Source organism: Micropterus dolomieu, linkage group LG13 (genome assembly GCF_021292245.1).
Source record: "Micropterus dolomieu isolate WLL.071019.BEF.003 ecotype Adirondacks linkage group LG13, ASM2129224v1, whole genome shotgun sequence".
Taxonomy (NCBI): Eukaryota; Metazoa; Chordata; class Actinopteri; order Centrarchiformes; family Centrarchidae; genus Micropterus; species Micropterus dolomieu.
Window position 1 is genome coordinate 19,338,754 of NC_060162.1, and position 12,885 is coordinate 19,351,638.

Here is a 12,885-nt window from a genome sequence, read left to right on the forward strand (position 1 = left end):
AATAAACACAGAAAAAGTTATGCCAATACTGTTACTGTTAAATTTTTTGTTTTGTCCACAACCCAAATTCAGTTTACAGTCATAGAGAAGAAAGAAACCAAACATATTCACATTTGAGAAGCTGGAATCAAAGAATTTGTCTATTTTTCTTAAAAAATGTTTTAACTGCCAAAGTTGAAATAGCTAGCCAGCTACAAGCCTGAGGGTGGGAGTGCGAGAAGTCAGAAGTCAGTCTCACTTTGGTCCCACAAACCCAAGCAGATAGAACAGGACTGGTGGGGGTTTGTAGTCATCATGGGCGAAGCACAGGAGGCGCACAACTTGGAAGAAATTATGTGTAGGAAAAAAAAACTTCTGCAGCACCTTTAACAGTCTACATAAAACTGGAAAGGTGATAATCCTTTTCCAAAGGCAGTAAAAGAGAGAGAGTAGCATTGCCTGTGCTAATCCCTGATAGGGTGGTGAGTGCAAATTTCTTTTTTGTCAGGTGCCAAGGGCAAAGCCTCCAGAGGCTGAACCAATAGCGAAGCCCTGTTAGAGGGGAGCAGGTATGAAATAGAACAGATATTTGCTATATAGCAGAACCCTTAAAAAAGCATAAAATCTGTTTATATATATATATATATATAATGTTGCTTCACTAATTTTAGGCTAAGCATTGAACATAATTTATGGTGCATTCTCTGCTTTTATGTTTTTTTCCTCTTCATAATGTAGTTAAATCACTTTAATAATAGTTTAACGATTTCGTTTTAAGCTTCAACACTAAACATCATTTTTGTGGTCCCTCGCTTCACTGTCTGCAGCCGTCAAACTTTGGCAGTATAGCTGTCTCGTCTGTGTCATTGCATTGTAAGGCCACACGATGGCAGCACCAATCACCTCTCTCTCTTCCCTCTCTCTCTCTCTCACCTCGCTCTCTCTCACCTCTCTCTCTCTTCGTCTCTCTCAATGGCACGAGGCGAACTGTCGCCCAGTGTCACTCATCTGCGGCTCGCGCATATCGGACTCTCTGGGCATGTGGGATCCCCCCCCCCCCCCCCCCCCCCCCCTTTTACGTCTTCGTAATTTCAGCCGGGGCATGAGCGCCACTAATACGCACTGGGGCATCTGTTTCGGAGGAGCGGAGGCGAGGAGCCCGGCACAGGTGAGCGTGTTATATGAAATGTTATTTTAAAAGTTTGACACACAGAAGAAAGGAAGGTAGAAGAAATGTTGTAAGAATTTCAACTTATTGGATGTTACAGGGCGATATTTTGCTGCGTCGAGTTGAACTTGAAACACACATCATGATAAGGACAGTTTAATTAAGTAAAGTCTACAGAGAACTCAAACCCGAATTAGTCTATTTTCTCTGATTATTATTATAAAAGAGACAGGTCACTGTGTGTCTCCAACCAAGAGTTCTGCATTTATCTAATAGTCGTCACATTTATTTATTGACACTGATATGGCAGCTGATACTTTGAGTGAGTATTATTTTAGTCTCCATCCTCCTCCTTGCTTAATCTGTAGTCATGAAATGTTCATTAGCTTACTACTATTTGTCATACAGTTTTGATAATGGTCATTTATGTATACCTACTCACTTGTAAAATAAAAAATAATGACATTTAATCTTCATTTGATGGACATGTACCTCTCTAAATTTGCTGATATCCCCAATTTCACCACTTGTAATGCTCCTATATGTTTTCCATAAATACAAATAATTTATTCCAGACATTTTATACATGTCGATACATAATGGCTGGGTTTTACAAAGAAAATGTGAATTAGTGCACAGGAACAGACGTTAATGGGCTACAGGCAAATGACTATTCATTTAGACAGAAACATGTTTGTTATTTTTAGTACAAATTCAAAGAAACTTGGCCCCAGAGTAATTGCTTAAACTTTGGTTGAACTTTAGGTCTTATGACTTAGTTTATGAGAGTAGGCCCTACGTCTGAGCGTATGGATGGGTAGCCTAAACAGACAGTCGATGTGTGTAATAGAAAGAAGAGGGACAAGAGGAGGAGAGTTCAGGGGCATCTGTCCAGGAACTCTTGGGTGTGATAGCCTGCTAAGACACCCATGAAAAGATTAGGAAGACTTTGTTTTACGTCAGCGTCTCCAAAAATGTTTTCAGGCTGTCAGGACACATGAAAAGGTCTGCTGTTGTTCAATTATACCGAACAGAGTGAACTGATTGCTGACATTTCAATGCAGACCTACTGCAATTTCTCCATCCTTTTTATTTTTTTACAGTATAGTTTGTCTATTAGGAAAATGAACCACACGCACAAGCTCATGTGCACACACACACGCACACACACACACACACACACGCACAGACACACACACACACACACACACAGAGGCCTCCTATTGATGCAATTGCACTTCAGCAGTGGAAAGCTACTGCTGCTGCTGTATATTTGGCTGCTTTTCACGCTTTTAATTGACTGTAAACATTGTAATAGTACTATACAACAGTAAGATAACTGCTCAGATACACTGTAGATTGTATTGTTTACACTATGTGAGCATCTGTGTGTGTTTTGAGTATGAGATAAAGAGAGGGATCAGCGATTTCTAATTTAGACAAATGTGAAAACAGCATAATGAGTAGAAGTAGATTGACTTTTAAATATTGTAGTATTCTAGTAAGTAAAGCAATACAAATCAGGTGGCAAGCGCAGGAAACATCTAGTAAGTAAAGGAACCAAGTCTGATGATGTGTTTTCAAGCTTTTTAAAATTCTTATCCTGAACCACAGGTAATCTATCCTAAACCTGCCCAATGCTAATTTACTGAAAACAAAGGTTGAGTTTTTCTGGTCTCAGTGAGGTACAACTCTGTACCCTGTTTTGTGAGAGTGTATGAGCTTATGATTCTGTTTGACAAACCTAAACATTTTATCTCCAATTTACACAATTACATGTCACACAGTCCTGTAGTAGTGAGCAGAGATATGGAGATAGACAAGATGATGGACCAACACAGATTAACAATGCTAGAAATGAGCAAGTGCAAGAAAAAGCAGATTATGTGTCGCAGATAGGAATAATATTACAGTTTTTCTCAGTCGCTTTGGTACATTTCTCAGATCAGAATTGAAATTCTCAAAATTACTTGTAAACCCTCCATATCACTTGTACACATAATGTGTCATTCTTTGACACATTCATGCAAATGATTATGTGCAATTGTCTGCTGTGTCATTATCAATGGCTTATTTCATGTTTCTTACCCCCCAAAACATCAAAGCACAAGCTCATTGCATAAGTCACTGCATGCAAAATGGTTGAACACACTGTCACAATCTGTCAAGCATATTTTCTATACAAGTCTATTAGACTTTTTATTTTTTGTAAATATCCTGAATTGATGAAGATATCCGTTGTGATTTGGATGAGAATCTGTGGCCTGACAGACAGGGACATCAGACTAAGAGGTGTTTCCTATGTTTACATTTCTAATTTTGTAATTGTTTCAGTTGTGCTCTGCAGTGCTGTAAAACAGTCTTTTTCTTTTCTGTTTCACAATGACGTGTTCTGTCAGCAAATTACAGTACAAACAGGAAAAGCGTAACTGTGAATCCTGTCCAATCTCTTGCAATGTAAAACTTTGTACTGGTGAAACTGATACACGCCATACTGAAAAAGTGTGCATTGTGCATTTTGCATCATTTTCATCCAAACCTTAGCCAAAGTTTATATCAGAAAATACATCCAGAGGACACTGTTATATTGACTAACAGGCTAAACATTTTGACCATCTTGTTTGTAAACAATGACACAAAGACTTCGCTGGATTTACTTTTGAGAGATATACTAAGGATCTTGAGCAAGTTACGGGCTTTTTCATGGTTATTTTACATAACTATGATCTTTTTCCTAACATTTATCATTCCGTATTTGTCATTACTGAAGTAAGTAGTATGTGTAATATTGTCCAATATTGATGTTCTAGTCTGGCGTCTGGCGATAGGGTTGGAAGACAAAACATTTCTACAAAATGCCATCAGCATGAATTAGACATTTTCACCTCTCAATGTCAAAACAGGTAACTACGGGGTTTAGGTAACTCGAAGTTAGGCAAAGACACACCCTTACTATACATCGTCTTGTCGAGTTTCTCTGTTTTCTCACTTTCTTTTTGCAATTCTCTAAATCAAACTGGTGTGAAATGTATTTCTTCTTGTGAAAGCAGAATATTAATAATTAACAATTTAAATTTTGCATGGTAGGAGATCATTTTGTGAGATTTCCTCCAGCATGTTTTTATTAAGTTTGAGGTAAGTCTGGATATAATGGACATTTGGCTAGGCAAATGGCAGAAGTGGACAGTGGATTTAATGTCTCATTCACTGATCTCACTTGAAATATTTGCCATTTCAGTGTTATGTAATCAAACATAATCAAAATGAAAAGGCAGCACTCGACAACCATGAGAACCCACAGTCTACTCCTTCTGTTCTGATTGTTTACCTGTAGAAAGTATTACAGATATTAAGGAGGGATGACTTATATTTAGTTAGACTGGAACATGTCTAAGCGATCACGCAGGATGCAGCATTTTCAAACAAGGCTGATACAGTAGTGTCATCCAATAGTAATTCCCTAGGCCATTGTTTAAGTCCCCTCTCTGGTAATAAATCACTTTCATTGCTTTCCCTTGACATGGCTCCTATTCTCAGAAAATCTTGTCCAAACCAGCATTAGCTTGCCAACATCTTTTGGCTTGTCCACATGTACAAAACATATTATATGGCATCCACACTGTGTAATCCTTTAAACACTCAGCAGTGGTCCTATTCAGCATTGAGAATAAGAACCAACAGAACCTCATCACTCATCATCCCTGAAGTTTTTTCCCCCAGGAATGAACAGTCCCAATTACCTAACCTCTGGCAGTATCTGGGAAGAAGATGAATAAAATAAAAGGCAATTTGTAAAAATCCATTGTATTCATTCACCGTTATTAGACAATTTATTGTGTCAAAAGTTGAAGCTGGATAAATCTGATTTTGATGATCTAAGACTGTAATAACCACTCCTGCCTCATCCAAAAATTGTAACCCTAAGCAAGGCACAACTCCAACACTGGCTAGCAGCCATGAGCAGACTGATCGCCCTGGCCAGTTTTCAGGTATGAGCATCAGTAAATGAATCAGGCAGGTGACACAAACTGCAGAGAGATAGTGAATGTACGCAAGTAACCTGCCCCCTAGCTAATGAAGATTAAACAGTGTATTAGTAATGTGGTTTTTTTGGTCCCTGGTCTCTGCCTTTACCATAAACAGTTAACTTCTTGTCTCTGCTATCGCCTACTGTGCTGTCCTTATTAGCCGCTCCCTGTAGACATTTAGGAGAGAGCCACTGCCTTCAGGCTAATTTTAGGCCATCTGTACCAACTCCAACTCATTAGCCTGATTCCTAGGGCTAGCCAGGCCTCATTCATTATCAATGTCACCTCACCCAAAGCAACACATCGATCTATACTTTTTGCTTCTTGGTTATCAATAGAGATAAGTTATCGTATGGGCAGTAGTAAATTCAACACAGGACTGTCAACACTGATATAAGCTTGTCGCTTTGTTTTGGTCCTCTTGCGGACACAGTATAAAAATACATTTTGTTAAGGATATTAACCCAGTTTTTCTTTACATTTGTGCCACTCACCCAGACTGTTCTGTCCTTTCCTGTTATTCCAGGTTTGCTAAACGCAGTCAGCATCGTTGAAGATATCAGGGCTCATTAGGAAGCCATTTGCAGCTGTTTACTTTTGCCCAGCATGAAAAAACAACGAGTGACTGACTCACCCACTGAGAAACCCAGAACTACACCTACACCTGAACAAGTGTGCTACTGCTCTGCAGTGTACAGAGGAGGAATGCAAGGTTGTTAAAGCAATATTCTTGCAATACAGAACGTTGTGTAACATGTCCAATTTGTTTTCACTGACATGACAGCTGCTTTTACATCGCTTTTACACTCCAAAAAGTGAGTTCGGATAGTATCAACTGATTCATAGTTTCGAAGAGCAACAGTCATAAAGTAAGCAAAGATTCACTAGTCCTCTCTTCTCAAATACGAACATTTACTTAGTGAACAGGGGTTTCCGACTTTACTAGTAAAGAACAGTGCAGTATTGTCAAGAAGTGAGCAGACGTTTCTACGATTGACATTGTGGACAGCCAATGAGTGGAGCCTTCGAATTCTCAAGGCAAACAGCTGTTTAATGGTGAATAAGCATAAGGCATTCTGCAGACCCTCTGAAGATGTGCTGTGCTGCTGGCATTTACTGAACCCCTGTGTCAGAAAATCTCCAAGCTACATCCTTGTCTGTTCAGCGGTGATTCTCTAGTTGTTTGACGTTTCTTTGACATTCTCTGACCTCCTTGTATTTGAGCACACGCTGGGTTTCCTTTACACGGGGCTTTTGGGCTCAGTGATCTATAAAAGCCAAAATGTATCAAAGCAGCGAGCAAACCCACCACACTGGTTTAACTGTTTGTTTAGGGCAGCTAGAATAAAATTTCAAGTTTGTAAGTCATTGTAGTATTGTATTTCTGCCACAAGTCACGTAATGAAAGAAGCAGGTAAAAGCAAGACATGGTTGGGTTTCTTTCTAGAGGAACAACGAAGATGTTCCCTTTTTTTGAGCTTGTACATGAGTTGAATGAGACCTTTTATTCTGTGAGATGTGGTAACGTTACTCAGGCAAAGTGTGCTGCATGTCCATCGCTTCACTGGTGCTGGACAAAACTTACAGATAACAATTTTCAGTTAAATATTATCAAAGTGGAATTTTATGTGTAGACAGGAGTTTTATTTGAATAGTTTGACTTACGGATGCTGGAATTGAGGCCATGCAAGCATCAAGTTAACCATTATACAGTCCCCTCTAAAAGTATTGGAACGGTAAGGCAAATTCCTTTGTTTTTGTTGTTCACTGAAGACATTTGGGTTTAAGATCAAAAGATGAGACAAGAGTTCAGAATTTCCTTTTATTTCCTGGTATTCACATCTAGATGTGTTAAACAACTCAGGACATACCACCCTTTGTTTGAACCCACCCATTTTTCAAGTGAGCAAAACTATTGGAACATGTGACTTACAGATGTTTCTTGTTGCCCAGGTGTTGCCTTTTAGGTTGATTGTCCGAAAATTAAATAGCTCTGCATGACTAGTCTAAGTTTTCATGCTTGGTTCAAACCTGTAAATACTGCATTTCCTGTTAAAGAGGATAAACCAACAAGGGAGAAAAGCAAGCCATTGTCAAGCTGAGAAAAGAAAGAAATTCGACCAGAGCCATTAGACAAACGTTGGGCATAGCAAGCACAACAATTTGGAATGTCCTGAAAAAGAAAGAAACTACTGGTGTACTGAGCAACAGACGTCCAACAGGTCAGCCAAGGAAAACAACAGTAGTTGATGACAGAAATATCGTGAGAGCTGTGAAGAAAACCCCCAAAACATCAGTAAGTGACATCACCAACGACCTCCACAGTGCAGGGTGAAGGTATCACAATCCACTGTTGGAAGAAGACTCAGAGAGCAGAAATATAGAGGCCACACCACAAGATGCAAACCACTCATCAGCAGGTAGAATCAGAAGGCCAGACTGAAATTTGCAAAGAAGTACAGAGATGAGCCACAAAAGTTCTGGTACACAATCTTATGAACTGATGAGATCAAGATTAATCTCCACCAAAGTGATGGAAAGACCAAAGTGTGGAGAAAGAAAGGAACTGCTTATGATCCGAAGCATACAAGCTCATCTGTGAAGCATGCTGGAGGTAATGTCATGGCTTGGGCATGGCTGCTTCTGGAACAGGCTCATTAATATTTATTGATGATGTAACTGATGATGGTAGCAGCAGAATGAATTCAGAAGTGTACAGAAACATATTGTCTGCCAATTTATGGAGAAATGCATTGAAACTAATTGAGAGGAAGACAATGAGCCAAAGCACACTGCCAACAAGACAAAGGACTTCATCAGGGGAAAAAAGTGGAAGGTTTTAGACTGGCCAAGTCAATCAGCTGACCATAACCCAATAGAGCATTTCACCTCCTTAAGAGGAGACTGAAGGAAGAAACACCCCGAAACAAACAAGAAGTTAAAGAAGCTGCGGTAAAAGCCTGGAATAGCATCACAAATGAAGAATGCAACAGTTTGGTGATGTCGATGGGTCGCAGGCTTGAGGCAGTTATTGCAAGCAAGGGTTATGCCACCAAATATTAAATGTTTAAGATTATTTGGTCCATTACTTTTGTTCACCTAAGAATGCTGTGGTCTAATACAAAGGGTGATATGTCCTAATTTGTTTAAAACATCTAGATGTGAATACCAGGAAATAAAAGCTGAAATTCATCTTTTGATCTTAAACCCAAATGTCTTCAGTGAACAACAAAAACAAATGAATTTGCCTTACCGTTCCAGTACTTTTGGAGGGGACAGTACATCAGGATTGTTATTTATATTTTTAAATTTAAAGTGAAATCTTTATGGAAAGAAGCTATTTGTTATTTTTTTTCTTTTTTAATGGTAGGTGGATAATTGTTTCCTTGAACGTATTTTAAACACAATTGCGTTGTAGCACGTGTGCAGAACAAGATATTGATGTGGACAGCGGTGCTATGAGAAAGTGGAAAACTGATCAGTCCTGACAAATCCATGGGGAGGCACACAGGGGGTGATGGCCCTGGGTAGATACTTTATTTCCACAGACTGCCTGTCTTTCGCATTTTTGCAAATCTAACTTTATGTGTCTGTGTGTGTGCTTCCATGCACTTGTTTGCGTGTCACTTTATTCTGTAGTCATTCCCCGTTTACCCCCTTCATCCAGAGAGCTGGCACCCTTATTGTGACGAGCCAAGCGCGCTCAATTACCCGCTCACAACCCATTAACCTCAGCCACAGCTTTTTTCAGAAGACACGCTCCATCCACTCAGAGTTGCATCTTGCTCCAGTCATGCGGGCAACAGGCTAGTGTGTGGTTTAGTGCATCCCTGTGAGTGCATGGAAGAGTCTGCGCCTTTTCACCAAGGGAGAAAATTCTGAAAAAGAAAGGGGTTTTGAATATTCAGTGGCACTATTGACTTGAGAATATGTTTGAGGTTTTGTTCAACCTTGTTGGAGCCACAGATTAATTTTGCTTTTGGTGTACAGGCGATTACTGGATATAAAATGTTGCCTCGTGACTTTCTGAGAATATTGTTTATTGTTTATTTGGATCACCTTTAGTTGTTACCTTGGCAACAACTACTCTTCATGACTGCGACTCTGCCTCCTGGTCTCAACTCTGAGTGGACCAAATCCATGACAACCCAGAGTTGAGACCAGGAGGCAGAGTCGCAGTCTAACACACTTCTCTGCCTTTCTATTTCAGCAGTTACCCACCCAAAACCCTACGCAGAGTCGCAGTCTAACACACTTCTCTGCTCTTCCATTTCAGGAGTTACTTAGTGAAAACCCCATAGTGACGGTGTCTGCCCCCTGACCATCGAAATTTTTTAAATCAAAGGTAAACAGAAGAGGAGCTGTGCATAAAAACCTCATAAAAATTAAAACCCCAAGAACAATAGTGCAAACAATAGGAAAATTAAATGTGGACTCTTAAACATCAGATCTCTCTCTTCTAAAGGTGTACTAGTGAATGAACTAATATCAGATTATGATATTGATTTATTTTGTCTTACTGAAACCTGGCTGGGTGATGGAGAATATGTTAGCCTAAATGAATCCACCCCTCCCAGTCATATTCATACTCACATTCCTCGAGGCACAGGCCGAGGAGGTGGAGTTGCAGCTATCTTCGACTCTAGCCTACTAATCAGCTCTAAACCTAAACTAAATTATAACTCATTTGAAAGCCTTGTTCTTAGTCTTTCACACCCAAGTTGGAAATCACTGCAACCAATTCTTTTTGTTATAGTGTACCGAGCACCTGGTCCGTACTCTGAATTCTTATCTGAATTTGCAGAGTTTTTGTCAACTTTAGTCCTTAAAATGGACAAAGTTATTATTGTAGGGGATTTTAATATTCATGTGGACGTAGAGAATGACAACTTCAGTACTGTGTTTATCTCTCTGTTAGATTCCAGTGGCTTCTCTCAGAGTGTTCATGAACCGACTCCCTCGACCTTGTTTTGGTGTATGGTATTGAAATTGAACATTTAATAGTGTTCCCACAGAATCCCTCTTTATCTGACCACTGTTTGATAACTTTTGAGTTTGTATTGCTGAACTAAACGCCATTGGGCAAAAATTTCTATACAAGATGTCTGTCTGATAGTGCTGTAGCTAAATTTAAGGATGCGATTCCATCAGCTCTAAATTCATTATTAAGTCACAAAGTAACGGAGGACTCCTATGCTAATTTCAGTCCCTCCCAAATCGATCATCTTGTTGATAGTGCTGCAGGTTCGCTGCGAATGAGACTCGACTCTGTTGCCCCTCTAAAAAAGAAAATAATAAAACAAAGACGGTTAGCTCCATGGTATAATACTGAAACTCACAAATTAAAGCAAATATCGCGGAAACTTGAGAGGAATTGACGTTCCACCAAACTGGAAAATTCTCGTTTAAGTTGGCAAAATAGTATTAAAACTTATAGGAAGGCCCTCCGTAATACCAGAGCAGCGTACTACTCGTCATTAATAGAGGAAAATAGGAACAACCCCAGGTTTCTTTTCAGCACTGTAGCCAGGCTGACAGAGAGTCACAGCTCTATTGAGCCAAGTATTCCCATAGCTCTCAGTAGTGATGACTTCATGAGCTTCTTTAATGATAAAATTCTAACTATTAGAAACAAAATTCACTAAGACCTGCCCTCAACTGGCACCGACTTATCTCTAAATTCAGGAACCTTAGAAACAGCTGTAGAACCAGATATATGTTTAGACTGTTTTGCTTCCCTCAACCTTTACCAACTAACTTCAATAATTTCTTCATCTAAACCATCAACCTGCCTCTTACACCCCATCCCGACTAGGTTGCTTAAAGCAGTTTTACCCTTAGTCAGTACTTCTATACTAGATATGATCAATCTATCTCTATCAACAGGCTATGTACCACAGTACTTTAAAGTAGCTGTAATTAAACCTCTTCTGAAAAACCCCAAACTTGATCCAGATGTTTTAGCCAACTATAGACCTATATCTAACCTTCCATTTCTCTCTAAGGTTCTGGAGAAAGCAGTTGCTAAACAGCTGTGTGACTTTCTACAGAGCAATAGTTTATTTGAGGATTTTGATACCATTGACCGTCAGATCCTATTTCAGAGACTGGAACATTTCATTGGCATTAAAGGAACCGCTCTAAGCTGATTTAAGTCCTATTTATCGGATCGATTTCAGTTTGTACATGTTAACGATGAGTCCTCCATGCATGCCAAAGTTAGTCATGGAGTTCCTCAAGGATCTGTCCTCGGACCAATCCTCTTCACTTTATATATGCTTCCTTTAGGCAATATTATCAGGAAATATTCCATAAGCTTTCATTGTTATGCAGATGATACTCAGTTATATCTATCGATGAAACCAGATGAAACTCATCAGTTAGCTAAACTTCAAATGTGCCTTCAGGATGTTAAAACCTGGATGAGCTGTAATTTTCTAATGTTAAACTCAGATAAAACTGAAGTTATTGTTCTGGGGCCTAAGCACCTCCGTGACGCATTATCTAAAGATATAGTTTCCCTTGATGGCATCGCCCTGGCCTCCAGCAACACTGTGAGGAATCTTGGAGTTATCTTCAGGACATGTCGTTTAAGTCTCACATTAAGCAAATTTCAAGGACTGCCTTTTTTCACCTACGTAATATTGCAAAAATCAGGAACATCCTGTCTAAAAATGATGCAGAAAAACTAGTACATGCATTTGTTACTTCTAGGCACGATTACTGCAATTCCTTATTATCAGGCTGCTCGAAAAAGTCCATTAAGACTCTTCAGCTGATCCAGAATGCTGCAGCACGTGTTCTGACAGGAACCAGGAAAAGAGATCATATTTCTCCTGTCTAAGCTTCTCTGCATTGGCTTCCAGTAAAATCCAGAATAGAATTTAAAATCATTCTTCTTACCTACAAAGCTCTTAATGGTCAGGCACCATCTTATCTTAATAGTACCTTACTACCCAACCAGAGCACTGCGCTCCCAGAATGCAGGGTTACTTGTGGTTCCTAGAGTCTCCAAAAGTAGACTAGGAGCCAGAGCGTTCAGCTATCAAGCTCCTCTCCTGTGGAACCAGGTTCCAGTTTGGGTTCAGGAGGCAGACACCATCTCCACATTTAAGAGTAGGCTTCAGACTTTCCTCTTTGATAAAGCTTATAGTTAGGGCTGGCTCAGGTGAGTCCTGAACCATCCCTTAGTTATGCTGCTGAGCACCTCTCTCCTCTACTTTCTCTCCCTCTGTATGCAACCTCATCCCATTATTGCATGTTACTAACACAACTTCTCCCCTTTCTGGTAGTCTTGTGCTTTCTCGTCCCTCTCCTCTCTCCTCCTATCACTTCCTGCAGGTTTTCTGGCTCTGGAGCTGTGGAGTCTGGATCTGTGGCTGCGGGTCAACTGCTGCCCCCGTGTTCCTGCTCGACACCCTCTGCTGCAACGACTATTGTTACTAGTCCTATTGTAATTATTGGGCTGTAACCTATCATATTTGTTATAATTTATCGCCCCCCAAAACCGCCTGGAGGATTTTTGTCAGAACTTCCTGAATTTTTATCTACTCTGGTTTTAAATTTTGACAGAATTGTTCTTTGTGGCGATTTTAATATTCATGTTGATGATCCCAACAATGTTAATGCAACTAACTTTTTAAATATGGCCACTTCTTTTAACTTCAAACAACATGTCAAAGGGCAAACACATAACCGTGGTCATACACT

The 12,885-nt window shown here is 39.8% G+C and overlaps 1 protein-coding gene and 1 pseudogene across 1 annotated transcript in view; both read left to right on the forward strand.

The window, feature by feature from the left end:
• Window positions 1–1,097: 1,097 nt before the first annotated feature.
• si:dkey-247m21.3 (5-hydroxytryptamine receptor 4) overlaps window positions 1,098–12,885 on the forward strand; it is a 74,524-nt gene continuing 62,736 nt past the window's right edge. Inside the window, exon 1 of the mRNA XM_046066001.1 lies at window positions 1,098–1,147. The gene's annotated coding sequence lies outside the window, so the exon portion shown is untranslated. The remainder of the gene's footprint in view (window positions 1,148–12,885) is intronic.
• Window positions 11,448–12,332, forward strand: LOC123981304 (annotated as a pseudogene).